This window comes from Loxodonta africana, chromosome 8 (assembly GCF_030014295.1).
Source record: "Loxodonta africana isolate mLoxAfr1 chromosome 8, mLoxAfr1.hap2, whole genome shotgun sequence".
NCBI lineage: Eukaryota > Metazoa > Chordata > Mammalia > Proboscidea > Elephantidae > Loxodonta > Loxodonta africana.
Window position 1 is genome coordinate 96,146,621 of NC_087349.1, and position 11,818 is coordinate 96,158,438.

Sequence of the window (11,818 nt, forward strand, 5' to 3'; positions counted from 1 at the left end):
GGGCTGACAAGGCGGTCCAGGCGCCGCTCACTCTCCGGCGGGCGGGCAGTGGGCGGACCGCCCCTCCCCGCCAGCCGGGAGGCGGGGAGACCAGGAAGGCCAGGCGACGGCTGCCTGGCTGGCTGTGCGGCCGGGAGGCGGTGCCGGACTCGCGCGCCAGCCGCCGTTGCCGCCGTTCTGGTTGTCACGGCGACCGCAGAACGCCGGGGGGCGGGGGCGGCGCCTCGGGGGCGGGGATACCCTGAGAGTGGCTGCGGCCCCGCCCCGCTGCCCCTCGGCGCCGGACGCGCGCTCCGGACCAGCAATCGCGCACGCGCGGACTTCCGGCGCGGGCGGAGGCCAGACCTCGTGGACCGCTCGCGACCCCTACCCTGCTGCAGGGCCCGCGCGGCACTGGGCCGGGGAGAGAAAGCAAGCAGATGGCCTTCCGGAATCGGCTGCCTCTTCCCTTCTAGAAGTGGCCGGGAACAAGGAAGAGCGCCCCTCGAGGGTGGGGGACGCTTTTCAAAGTTTCAGACCCGATTCAGGCTGCGCGTGGGGTCCAGGGGGTGCGTCATGGGGATGGCGAGGGCGAGAACAGAGGCCGCGGGACCCGGAGGAGCTGCTGGGACGTCCGCGGAGGGGCGCCGTGTGTGCACTCCGAGCGCCTTAGCTCGGCAGCTGCTAGCGTGTAAGATGAAAATAAAGCCACGGTGTCACTTTACTCCACAACGTATGGCCTCTCAGAACGCAGCCGAGGGCAGTTCCCGGGTCCACACATAGGAAGAACGGGCACAACTCGGTTTAAAATGGCAGCGAAGTAGCTCAAATGTGGAGCTGATAAAGGTGGAGGCACAAGTGTGTGCCTAAGCCATTAAAACTATGAACTGAAAACCAGAATAGAAACCCAGGCTGAAGGTGATAAAGCTGAACAACCCGAGAAGGAAAGATTATAACGAAGTATGTTCTGCCAGTTCTACATTCTGTAACCTTGTCGCTTAATAGAAAGCAGAAAAACGTCATTTGCTGATAAAATACGAGATTATAGAGGAAGACGTGTTTTCTTTCACATGATAGCGGGATGCATGAATGAATGAAGCCCAGGAAGGTTAAGAAAAACAGATCCCGGGTCTCCCCACTATTCTCCTTCCCTGCCTTCTTTGCTGAAAACTCTCGGTCCTCTTGGATTACAACCAAGAGGTCCTCTTCCTTGCTGTGTCCTGTGGGCTTGTTCCCACAAGTTGTCTTTTAAATTACAACTTTGTAAATTAAGCCACGTTGTTCTGATGATCTCCATTGTAATTCCAGGGTCCTCACCCTTTTAAGTTTCTCTGCCCAGTATTTTTTTTTTTTTTTAATACCAGCATTCATTCGTTCTTAGGCTTTTATTTAAGGGATAATGAATTCTTTTGTAAAGGGGGAAAAAATTGCCATGCTAATTAGTAATCCCTCATATTTTGTATATTTTGTGAATTTGGATTTTCAGATGTTGCCTTTATTGGAGCAGGGAACAACTATTTTTAGATACTGGCTTTTGAAAAATGATTGAAAGTGAGATTGCAGAATGCCTTCATTCTGAAACAATGTGTCAGATGGATCCAATGTTACCCTCTGCGATTAGTATTGAAATTTTTACCTATCACCTTAAAAGCGACCTAATTCAATGTGTGTTAAAGGTAATACCAATAATTTGCTGACTGATTTTTTTTTTTTTTTTAAGAAAAAAATAACTTGAAAGACACATGGAATATAAGAGATTCCACACTGAGCTATTGGATTGTCTCCTCTACATGGTAGGCCCTGGATTCAGGAACCTCCTCCTTTCAACTTGGTACCATCTTAGGAGAGAAGATACTTGTTGAATGAATAAATGAGTGACTGAATAAATGCAGGAGATAACGTAATCAAATGGTCATTCATAACACTCTGCCTGTAGTGCACAGTAGGGAGCCCTGGTGGCAAAATGGTTAAATGCTCAGAGGCTGACCTGGTTCAAACCCATCCACTCAGTGGGAGAAAGATGTGTAATCTTTCCTTAAGGATCGCAGTCTTGGAAACCCTATGAGGCAGTTCTGCTCTGTCTTACAGGGTTGGTATGAGTCAGAATCGACTCGTTGGGTTTTTAGTACTGCACAGGAAAGTTAATTCTAGCCTGCCTTTCCCATTCCATCTCGAGTCTCTGGAGGGCAAGGACTAGGTCCTGCTCATCTTCATTTTGCCTCCCTGAGCCTAGCCCAGGCTAGTGAATTGGCTACCTGGTTGGAGGGAGGCTCTGGAAAACATATGTGTGAGGCATAGGGTCTTCATCAGTTTTGTAAACTTTTATCGTGAGTTTTTATCAGTTCCACAAATGCTGACTGAGTTCTCTTCTTGGCTTGGCAACCTTGTGGAGAATCCTAGAGGGGATAGGTTGGAGGTTTTGGTTAAAAAAATGATAATTTTAGGCCCAGGTTCCAGTCCCTTCTGTGACACATATGAGCCCCATAACCTTGGCCAATTTACCTGACCTTCTGAGTCTCAGTTTCTTTGCCCCTAAAATGGGGATGATTACCTCACAGGTTTATAAAACTTAAATAAGATAATGTATGCAACCAAACCAAAAACCAAACCCGTTGGCATCAAGTCAATTCTGACTCATAGCGACCCTATAGGTTAGAGTAGAACTGCCCCATAGAGTTTCCAAGAAGCACCTGGTGGATTCAAACTGCTGACCTTTTGGTTAGCAGCTGTGGCACTTAACCACTACACCACCAGGGGTCCCAATGTGTGCAAAGTTTCTAGCAATTACTTCAATCAAAGTAAGTCCTCGGTAAATTTCAGAGCAATGAATGATGTACAAAGAGGATGGCAAGCCCTCTGTCCTCCCAGAGGCTGAAAGCTGACAATGCAGGGTGGGGTGTGAGCAACGGGAGGATGCAGTGGAGTAGAGGGCAGGAGAGCAAGGACAGCTGGGTGATCTTAGGACCAGTCCTACCCTCAGGCTTCAAGCTTCTCAGCTATCAAACGTTTCTTCTCAGGAGTTGACCCCCCTGACTGGTTCCTGCTTCCCACATGTGCTTTACAAAGGATGCCCATTTGGTGGGTCACTAAGCCTGGATAAAACAGTAAGCAGCTCCTAATGTTCCCCCCGCAAAAGGAGGATGTTTCACACAGGGAATGTGATAGAGAGGAAACTAGTAGAGTCATGGAAGGTTACATGCCAGATTTCAATTTATCCTTATATCTATGAGAACCACAAGGGCAGGGAGTGTAGTTTATTCCTGTCTGTATCTTTAGGCCAGTGCCTGCCACATAGTGGTGGATGTCAAAAAAGGTTTGACAGGCTGAAAGCTGCATTTTAAAAAATGTGTTGTGCACGGATGATCCTATGAATTAATCGAGGGTTATACTGATCGACTCGATGGCACTGGGGTTCTGGTTTTGTACTGAATTTAGATTAAGCATTATAATCGCTCATCATCTTTAATGTGCTTTTCTTTCCAGGAGTTCCAGACGCACCAGGAAGGTACTTCCTTATGAGACACTGCAGAAACACTGGGCAAAAGCATTTCACACACACACAGGGACCTGAAGGAGTAGCTACTCATGAAGAATTCTTGGTCTGGTCTGTGGGGCACAAACCCAATTCTTTTCTCCCTGAAAGTTATGCTTTAGGCATTGAAATAAAAGCTTTTAATTAAAAAAAAAATGTTTTTTTCTTTAACCTTGGCCATGGGGAGGAAAGAGATTAAAAGAAGAAAATGAGCATACTATAAAGAATTACTTAGAGGAAGACAAAGAAATGCAGAAAAATAAAGCTTAGTGATATTAAAGTTTAGAGACCAGGAAAATATCATTAGAAGGGCGATGAAAAGCTAAATCTGGTGAAGAGAAGACTGTGCTGGGAACAAGTTTTCTTATTTCCCTACATTGTCATGTTAAAGGCGCCATTTGGAATGCCTAAATTATTCCCACTTGCTCTCCTAACTATAGAGTGAACAGCTAAAGAAGGACCTTGACTATAATAACATTTATTTCTCCTTTCCTTGGAGTAGAGTTGTGCTCCATGGGGTTTTCCATGGCTGATTTTTTGGAAGTAGATCACCAGGCCTTTCTTCGGAGGATTCTCTGGGCAGAATCAAATCTTTTGGTTAACAGCTGAGCATGTTAACCATCACCCAGGGACTGTATGAGAAGACCCTGCATAATCCCAGCTCACTTCCCAAAAACCTAAACTGAGCCCAATACAGTGTATCTGTGTAGCATTCAACTTTCAGCAAAGCTCCAACATTAACTTGTCACTGTGTTGTCGTGTATTCCTGTAGTCTCTAGTGAGAACAAATGTAAATTACTACTTTATTGCTTTTCAGATTTTATCTTCTGTCTTTCCTGTAGCTGACCTTGTAATTTAAACTGTTCATGCTCCAATGAGTGTTCCCAAGAAACTCAGAGAGTTCATTATTAGTCCTAGTTATAGTGCATAGTCAAGAACCACTCTGTTGCACAGGAGCCTGTCTCTTAAAAATGCATTTCATGTTATCGAAGGCTTACTATGTCCTTAGTACCTCCTTAGATATTACAGACATTAAAAATTCATATACTAAGTCACCATCCCCAAAGGGCTTACAGTTTAGCTGAAGAGTCAAAGTAAGATAGAACAAAATAGAGTTATGTAGCAAGGCATGTGATTCAGAGCATGCATATGGGAAGACTTCCAAAGAGAAGAGACAACAGCTATGACTGCAGACTTTTCAGAAAGAGGTGATACTTGGTCTAGCCCTTGTCGGAAGATAAAGTTTTGTCTGAAGAGACAGGAACATGGAAAAGAAGTCATAGACGGGGAGCAGCACAACATATTTCTGAACCCCTGGACAGTGCTCACATGAACAGCTTAAGTCCTATTTGAAGTGAAAAAGAGGAGAAATAATTAATGTAGGCTTGAGGGATAAATGAACATATGTAAGAAATAAATGAATGAACTAATGAATGAAGAATGAAATAACCAGAGTGCCCAGCCTGGATCATGGCTTTCAGAGCCCCCTAAATCAATGCCGAGCTCCCCATCATACCCCAGGTGGCCTCAGGAATGCTGGGAGCCGATGAATTCCACTCCCAGTCTGTTGCCTGGGCCATGGCTTGTGTGCATCCAATGTTCCACTGCTGGCTCCTTGCCGGAGGAAGGATGGTGAATGATTCACTTAGACACCACATGGTCAGTCTCCCATCCCCATTATTCAGGGTAAGCTCCTGGGTGTATCAGGCAATATTTCTTCTCAGCCCAAGCTGTTCCCCTAGTCCAGCCTTTACCGTGCGCTCCCTGGAGCCATGGATCCCCGATACACCCAGCTCTCTTCTGTGGCCTCCACTCCTTAGCTCTTTCCAGAGGACTCTTCTTTTGAGGCAGATGCATTTCTCCACAGTCCCCTTTCTGCTCTTCCCCAGAGCTCCTTTCTGCCTCCTGGAAAATTTCTCTGAGCTCCTTATCATCTCTACACTTCCTCATTGCTATCAGCAACTGCCACAACTTCCTGCCCTGCCACCTCCCATTTACTCTCATTCTGGCCCCTGTCTCCCCAGTTCCTACCAATATTAGAAATGACTTCAGTATCTTCCCAATACTGAGCCTCTCATGTCCTTGACATCTTCATCTCTCGGGACCTACACCCCTATTCCCTATCAGCTGGTCTCACCCTGCATCTGTCATCAATCCACCCTGACTTGGCCTCTGCATTTTAAAACTCAAAAATTCCATTCTCCACTTCTGACCTCCAAGGCCTCCAGGTCTCTTGGTTATTCCACCTCAAGGCACTCTTGGGTCCCTGGTCCCCTCCAACTCTCACCCAGGTGCCAGGACCCATCACTGCAAATTCTTTTCTGCCAGGATCCCCAGCTTCCATCCCTGCATGGTCACGCCAGCTCACTCACCTGGAAAAAATCCCACTTTCCAACTTTAGATCTATACCCATGCTACTGAGAAGTAATTGCCACAACTTGGAAGACAGTAGCCCCTGTGGATTCTTAGTTTCCATCAGTAACTGGACCCTCAATGCTGCCCAGAAACACTTATACACTTATACATTCCCCTGGTCCAGTCTACCATTCTCCAGAGTAGTTACAGCAAATGTGTACTAATCTCTCAAACCTGCCACGTTATCACCACTTCCCACAATCCCAAAAGAGACCCTTTGCTCCTACTTCACAGAGAAACTTGACATCGTCAGACTGGAGCTACCCGTTATCCTGATGCACACCCACAAACTGGCCCAAGACCATTCTTCCCCCATCATGAGGAGTAGGCCTTCTTCCACTCACAGTCAACTTCTCCTCCGGGGGTTGGCCTTTCCCATCCTATCACCATGGTGCCTCACTTCACCCACTATCTCCCTCGGTCTTCTCTTCTACTCTTTTGGCTGCTTCCCAAGAACCTTCAGTTTGCCCAAGTGGCTATTATCTTAATTGAAACCCTCCCCCAAACCAATATCTCCAGAAGGCAACCATCCCATCTGTTCCCTCCATGCACCAGAACTCTTGGTATAGTTCATTGTACCTGCTATCTCTGCTTCCTTATTTCCCAGTTACTATCAAGCTCACTATGAGTTGGAATCAACTTGACAGTAATGGGTTTGGTTTATCAAGCTCACTAAAGTTTGGCATTTGCAGCTAACCCTCCACAGAATGCTCTTGCCAAGATCACTAATGACCTCCATGTTGCTAGGTTTGTAGAGCACACCAGTCTTTATCTTACTTATCATCTGACCATTCCCTTCCCTTGGTTTCTGTGACCCACACACTCTGACATCTTTTTGGCTGCTCTTTCCCAGTATGCCCTGAAGACGCCTCTTTTTCACTAAATGTTGGTGCCCCTATGCTTTAAAAATTAGCCTCTCCTTTTTTCACTGTGAGTTAATGGGAAAATTGTGGGACAAAAGGAAAGAGCTTGTCCCTATTCTTTATGACCTGCCCCAAAAGGGCGTATGAAAATGATGCTCTTAAATTTTCAAAAGTAGCTTGTTTCTTTGGGGTGCAGCAGGGAAGGAGGAAGAGGCAGCACTGAGTGAGTACACAGCGCAAAATTCCATCCTTGGTCCTATAACTGCACATTCCATGGACTTCCACTCATGTTCGGGGGGTGACTGGGGATGGGTGTAATGATATTAATGATGGTTTGGGCCAGTGCTTTCCTTGACATTGAGCCGTTCTCAACACTCACTTGTTCAAAAGGGGAAAGTCATAGAGTTAGGTTAGACTCTGAATACTCCCACCAAACAGATGCCACAGTAATCCCACCCAGAGATTGGTCCAAAGGCTGTATCTTGCTTTATGCAATCATTTTAGTCATGCTTGGATCTCAAACAGACTGTGGGCAAGTTGGCACTGGCCAACTTGTTCCTTTCACATCTTGTTATAGCACTTGCAATTCACACACAGACTAAGTGTTTGTTCTCCTTCCCTCATCTCCTGAGATGATATAAACACAAAAGGACTTTAAAAAAATTATCTCCAAAGAACACAACTCCTTTATTACTGGCTTCAAAGCTCTCATCTACAATATTATTTTTTTCACAGGAGTTAGACTTACATGGAGAATCTCTGTGAATTACTTGACGTAACATAGAGAACCACATAGTACAAGATCCAACCCTTGGCAGCAGCCCTGTATGACCTGAGCCAGGCTGGGGCACCCTTGCAGCCCTATGGCCAGAGTGGATATACAACGAAATGCAGACATTCAGAAGGTAAAGTGCTACAAGTTAGTGAGTTAAACACAAATATTTTAAAAATTAGTTTTCCTTAATGCAACCTTAGTGTTCTGAATTTCTCTTCTTCTATGACTATTTTCGACAAATGTGTGCACTTTAGGAGCTTTTGAGTAAGTAGATTGTTGAAGGGGAAAGAGTGGGATGAGACAAGAGAAGGACCAAGGACCTTAACAAGACCAGCCCAGTGAACAGAGAGAGGAGGCGGAGAGGATAGGAAAGGGGCAAGTTCTAAGACCAGAAGTTCATTTGAGTAGGAAAGCTTGGAGATGAGGCAGCACTGAGGCTGGAAGTCTTTCACGCAGTTGAGCATGGTTGCCTCAGGGAAGCTTCTCTGAAACCCCAGGACTGGGCACCTCCTAAACCCCAAACCTTCTCATCACTTCTTCTCCTCAACAGAGGAGAAGCTTTGCTTTTGCCTAGTTTATTTACTGGGATTCCAGGTACTATTTTATGTTCAAGATGATGTTATTGCCTTAAGAAATGAAGTCAAACAACATGTCTGGAAAAGTTACTTAAAATGCAAATTATCAGCCCCTACCCTAGAGATTCTGATCAAGGCATTTGGAGTAGGGCTTCAAGCCTGCATTTCTAGCCAGGGGATTCTGGTGCAGGTGGTTCCTGACCACATCTTGAGAAATGCTGTCCTAGATGGTAGCTTAAGGTTCATTGACCCCAAAGGAATCACCTCAGGGGTTTGGATGCCACATTTTCTGGGAAGTCAGCATTCATTGTTTTGCATTTTTTTAAAGACAAATGAATATTTTCTCAAATTCTTCTATTAAATATTTAATAATCTGTGCATCTGTGAAGGACATATTCAGGAGAAGCTAACAATTTTGTCTGTAGAAATAAGAGAAAAAACAATAGAGGTACCTCTTCACAAGTTTACCCTTCGTCCTTCTGTTTGGAGTCATATTTTGGAGGAATCGCTGTTGAATGCCCATAATAATTCTTCTTTAGTAGTTAAAGATGGGTCTTGGAAACAGATCTTGAAAATACTGCCAAGAAAATGAGGTAGGTAACAATAGGCCATGCACTATTTATAAAAACTTTTTTAAAAGGTTACACAGAGCGTTATTTTCAGAGCTGGAAGGGCCTTCAGTGTCACCTGTGCCTTCTCTTGGAAGCTGAGAGAGGGGGACTGCAGCTGCTTAGTGGGTACGAACAGGACTCCACGTTTCACTCTGAGTTCTGGCACCATTAAATTCACCCGGGAGCCTTTAGTGAAAGCTGATGCCTAGGCCTCACCCCAGGCCAGAGGTATCAGGGTAGGAGGGCACCTATACCCTCAAGAAGTTCCCCAGGTGATTCTGTCACATGGCAAAACTGAGTCCTACAGTCTTAGGGAGAGAATAAATGACCTCTGTTCTTATTCCTTGATGATATGATAGATTTTTTTAAACATATAAAAATTTTTCCTAACATGGAGTCTATAAAGTAAAATGTGTTTGAATTGTGGTGTCAGCCAAGAATATGGAATATACTGTGGACTGCCAGAAGAACGAATCAGTCTTAGAAGAAATACACTAAGAATGCTTCTTAGAAGCGAGAGTGGTGAGACTTTGGCTCACTTACTTTGGACATGTCATCAGGAAAGACCAGTTGCTAGAAAGGACATACTGTTTGGTAAATTAGAGGGTCAGTGAAAACGAGGGAAACCATTGATGGAATGGATTGACACAATAGCCACAACAAAGGACTCAGACCTATCAAAGATGGTGAAGATTGTTGGCCCAGGACTGGCAACGTTTCATTCCGTCATGTGTAGGTTTACCAGGAGTCAGAGCTAACTGAAAACAATAGGATAAGAGGAAAAAACAATGAAGTAAAAAGGAACGCAGGATGTCCCTCTGGTTGCAAGCCAAATCACAAAAGTAGGTTTCACACATCTGAAACAGACCTTTGTCCCGGCAATGGTCTCTATTAGAGTCCCTCTTTTCTAGCCCCTCCAACACCTAGTTCAGGTTGAAAATGCGTATATAATCCGTAGTACGCAGCTGGTCCCCAATATTGGCTGGAACATCAGTTTGGAACTTTAACCTGGTACACCAGGGATGCACCTTCTAGGTGACCACTCCTCCCCTCTGCCTAGCCCCTGCTTTGTACAGTTCTGGCAACTCAAGCTGGGATCCCCCTCATTGCCTCCTCCTGGACTGGCCAGAAACACAGAGAGCCTGAAAATGATGGATGTCAGGAAGGGGAAATGAATCAAGGTGCAAGTGTGAGGAGCCAGTGAAGAGAGCCATGAAATGTTTTGGAGAAAAGCTGCTCGTGCCCAACCCCATTTTTCCTGGAGTTACCCAAGCACAAGACACATTGCAGGAGCTAGCCAAGGAAGAGGCCTGTGGAATTTTAAGTATCATGAAAACAAAAGAAATGCAGACTTACGTGGCCTGTGTATTTATGGACAGGCACGAGTCAATGCAGTAATCGTGCATTTGTTCTTTATGCCCCAAGACAACTGGCAAATCACCAAGGAAAACCCTCAGAAAAGGAAAAAAAAAGCTCCACCATAACAAATAATAATAACTCCTAAAAACTAGCTTTTACTAGGTTCCAGGCACTAAATCTTTTACATACATTAACTTATTTAATCACCACGGCAACCTATATGGTACATACTTTCATGATCCCCAATTTGCAGGGGAGAAAGTACAGGCTAAGTAACTTGCTTGAAGTTGCCCAAGTTAGAGGTGAAACGGGGTATGCACCCAGACAGGATCTCTGTGATTAACTGTTGGCACTACACTGTCTTGTGAAGTGGAGAATTTATAAATGACACCGTGAGTTGTGGTTCCTGAAAGACCTGAAAATTGTGTCCTTGAAAAGAAAGGCCAAAGAGCCCATCCTGTAATTGTGGACCTTCACAAAAAAGAATGCTCAGTGCAACTGAGCGTGGCACGTCACCGGGTTTAACTTAAAATTCTCTTTAATTTATGTCTTAGAACTAAGTCATTTGCAGGCTTTGGGACTTTATAATTAGCAAAAATGACTTGCACCACAGCTGACAGTCCATTGCAACACCCCAGAGTGTTGTGACACCACCAGTACTGGGAACTACTGGCCTGGAAAACAGACCAAAGTGGAAAGATATTTATGTAACTGGGTTGGAAAAGAAAGCTGGAAGGCATATAAAACTAGACATCAACAGTATGTGTCAGGCCTCCCAGCTTAGAGCCTTGCTGGAAAAGTGGGCAGAAAAGCATCTAGCAGAGCAGCAAACATATCACGGTGTAGCAGTTGAGCCGGCAGAGATAAGCCCAGGGCATCCCTCTGTCTGCCAGGACTGCAGGGTACATGTCCCCGAACCCACAGCATTTATTGCAAAAGATTAAACTAAGAATTGCCCCCTTTGAAAGGGCAAAGGTAGCACTGACAGGCCAGGGGAGTAATGAGTAATTCCGGTAGGACATCTGCAAACTCCCGTTGGGCTCTCACTTGGGCACTTTGGACCCTGGAACCTGCAGGTTAGTTGTGTGACTTTGGTCATGTCACTCAGTGCTATTGTGAGTGGATGAAGTATATGATTCTTACAGTTCCTTCTGGCTCAAAAAATCTATGATCCTTTGATTAAAATGAGACAGGGATATTCTTTTGATTCCCCCTGAGAAAGGCTAGCTCTGATTGCTAGATCTTCACTGAATGTTTCCCTCTTGCCCTCAATCTTCTCCCAACAACCCCCCCAAACCTTTTTTTTTTCTTTTCAAATGAATAGATGCTTTTAAAGCTCTAGTGTGTCTCTATCCACAGACTCTAAGGCAAGCATTGCTTGTACTCAATCCACATTAGCACTACACAGATTATAAGTTTAAAGCATATCTATATCCAAATCCTATGTCCTCAGACTTCCTTTTACTATTATGCACTCTTTTTGCTATTTATTACAAGCGGTTAGAATCCCATCTAAAATTTATTTTATGACATTTAATGAAGCAGAAGAAATTACATTGGAAAATTGTGCTTTTGGACATTGGCATGTATCTTTTGGTTATATTTCAAACAATCAAGATGGACCTAAAAGGGCCAGCCCCATTGAATGTGCGGAGTGTGAAGAGACTCTCAAAGCCTGCACCCACAGCCGGCGCTCTCTGTGGGCTTGT

At 45.0% G+C, this 11,818-nt stretch overlaps 1 long non-coding RNA gene across 1 annotated transcript; it reads left to right on the forward strand.

Moving 5' to 3' along the window:
- The first annotated feature begins 343 nt into the window (after positions 1-343).
- On the forward strand, positions 344-5,229 carry LOC135232253 (uncharacterized). Its single transcript, XR_010322750.1, has 3 exons — positions 344-939; positions 1,700-1,772; positions 3,463-5,229. It is a non-coding gene; the product is annotated as an uncharacterized LOC135232253 (long non-coding RNA).
- The last annotated feature ends 6,589 nt before the right edge of the window (positions 5,230-11,818 follow it).